Here is a 2,761-nt window from a genome sequence, read left to right as displayed (position 1 = left end):
CTTATAGAAGCCAAGTAAAAGGTCACCAAATGTTCAATATTGCTAGCTGAAGTTACAAGAAGAAGCTGTCAAGCCAAGTGAAGGAGGAACACATCATAAAGGTCCATAATCCAGCCCAAACGTGTGATTTTGCAGAGATTTCAGGTAGTCGAAAGTTGTTGATCCAGGTGGAACTTCAGATACAATGGCATGGAAAAAATCCAAATTCAAAGTGGCAGAAAAGTAGGCATCTTGACATCAGATTGAAGTGCTCATCACCTTGATCCCAACGGGGCGAACGACACTCCAATCCGAGTTCGGATGATGAAGTTGTGGCAAAAAGAGTTTGCCTTAGTTCCTTTGAAAATGATGCATTTTCTCTTAAAAATGGCTTTAAGCCTTTAAAAGGCAAAATCGCAATAGGAGGGTCCAAAGGGGCAGAGTTAAGGAGCACAGTAGAACCCCCGATCAGTGATCTTCAATTAAATCAGAATCGGGAGCAAGCAATCGGTGATATCGGGATGATCAGAATCAGCGATCGGATCGACGAAACACAAGGATTGATGGGCCATTGTGATTGCGATCTACCGATCAGCGACGTGCAATATCAGCCGTCGGATCGAGAAACGAATCAATCGCCAGGATTAAATCGGTGGATCGGCGATCGGTGGTTCCCCGTGACAGGACCAGTGAACAGTGTGATAGCGACATGCGATGTAATCTCAGCCGTCCGATCAAGGATTAGATCAACGGCCAAGATTAAATCGGCGGATCAACGATCAGCGATTGGAGATTCTCGATAGACAGGATCAATGACATCAGCGATAGCAATCAGTGATAAGGATCAGACCTGATGGATTTATAGGTCCGATTTGATAAATTTTAAGGTCTGGACTTTTGGGTTTTTCAATGTTTTTTAAGGTTTTTCATGTATTATCGCTTGAAACGAAAAAGGCATATTTTAGAGGGTTGTGCCCACCGAACCTTCTACCTAACGGTTTCCATTGTAAAAAAAACAACCTTGATTGTTAAGCGGCCTTTGTCCTAAATGACACATATAAAGCCCGATGATTGGAAAAAGGACGGGAGGGAGGATTTTTAGCACACTGTTCGAGGCAGGAGAGTTTTCAGGTGGCCGATAGTGCAAATTGTCTGTTTTGGACAAGTTTTAGATGTTTTCAGTCCCTCTCAATGCCACGGTCGCATTGGTGCTTCCCATCTCTCCATCTGAGGTCTCCATTTCACAGCCATTGTCCAGAATGGAGGTATAGCCTCTTTTTATGCAACTGATGATTGTATTCTCCTCTTTTCATGCCATTTTATATAAGAAGGCCTCCCCATTGATAGAGCAGGGCCCAGAGACGTATTCCAAGTTGGACGAACTTTGTTATCAAGTCTTGGTGTCTTCTTGTCATGCTTTTATGTGTTTTCTTCTTCTTTTCTTGTGTGTACATTAAAATTCTGTGTTAGGCTGCAATTTTTACATGTGATTCTTTTCATACATCTATAAGCGAAAATATCCTGGATCAAGCGGTATCAGAGCAGGGCTTTTTAGATGTGATTTGCATGTTTGTATGCTAACAAGAAACAGGCTCCAAAGAGGTGAAGGGGAAATAGAACCTTTCGATCCCGAAGTAGGGCATGCACATCGAAGGAGAAACATGGAAGACGAGGCTCATCTTGAAGAGCATAATTTTAGAAAGACATTCTATTCAATGGCAGAGAATATCAGTCAACTGGTTTTAAGGCTGGAGAAAGCAGAAGAGAGAAAACCAGAAGGACAAGGTTCAACACATGGGAATGGTGGAGAAGAACCCCCTCCTTCTCCTTTCAGGAGTGAAGGTTCTCCTTCCTCTCACCACCATAATCGTAGAAATTCAAAGGATGCATCTAAGAAACCTTTCTTTAAATTAGATGTGAAATTCGATCTTGCCATGTTTAATGGTGAAATTAATGTAGAAAAGCTTAATAATTGGATTATGCATATTGAGGTCTACAGTAGGATTCAGCAAATCATGGGGGATGAGGTAAAGATTCAACTAGGCACTCTACGGTTGAGCAGCACGCTCTCGTTTGGTGGGAGAGCATATTGTAGATTAGTAAGAATGTGGGTAAACTCTTTTCCTCATGGCCTGATTTTATTTCTGCGTTAAAGGAACAATTTTATCCCTTAGGATACAAGCAAAAAGCATTAATGAATTGGCAGTATTTAAGGCAAGGAAAAGGTCAGGATGTTCAAAGTTTTACAAAGGAATTTAGAAAGCAAGCACTGAATTTGGGTATTGCACTTGATACACCTGAAGTGGTAACTAAGTATATTGGCTCATTACATAGCTATATCAGGCATTCATTGTTGTTGTTTGAACCAACCACTATTGACTTAGCCAAGATGAAGGCAATTCATATTGAGAACAGGGGAAAAAATGAAAGAGATGATCATTCCAGAAAGCCACCATTCAAACCTCCCAATGGCAAATCCAAAGCAAAATGGAAAGGAAAGGGGAAGAAAACGGCAATAGCCAAAGAGGGAGAATGATCGTATTGCAATCATTGCAAAATGGAAGGCCATGATGACGATCATTGTTGGAAACATCACCCAGAAAAGCATCCAAAGAAGTATGGAGGAAAAGGGAAGCAAAAGACAGTGGCAACAACGCAGCAAGACCTTGGATCGGATTCTGGAGATGAAGCATTGATCACAACAGCAGGAACAAAAGGTACTCTTACACCTCATGTTAGTTCTGAATCGCATGAAGGCACCAATTCTGTAAATGAGTCCCTT

Source organism: Pinus tabuliformis, chromosome X (assembly GCF_031772625.1).
Source record: "Pinus tabuliformis cultivar Carrire ecotype Pingquan chromosome X, CPIR1, whole genome shotgun sequence".
NCBI classification, from domain to species: Eukaryota; Viridiplantae; Streptophyta; class Pinopsida; order Pinales; family Pinaceae; genus Pinus; species Pinus tabuliformis.
The sequence above is the reverse complement of the archived record's forward strand: the minus strand, read 5'-3'. Positions refer to the sequence as shown.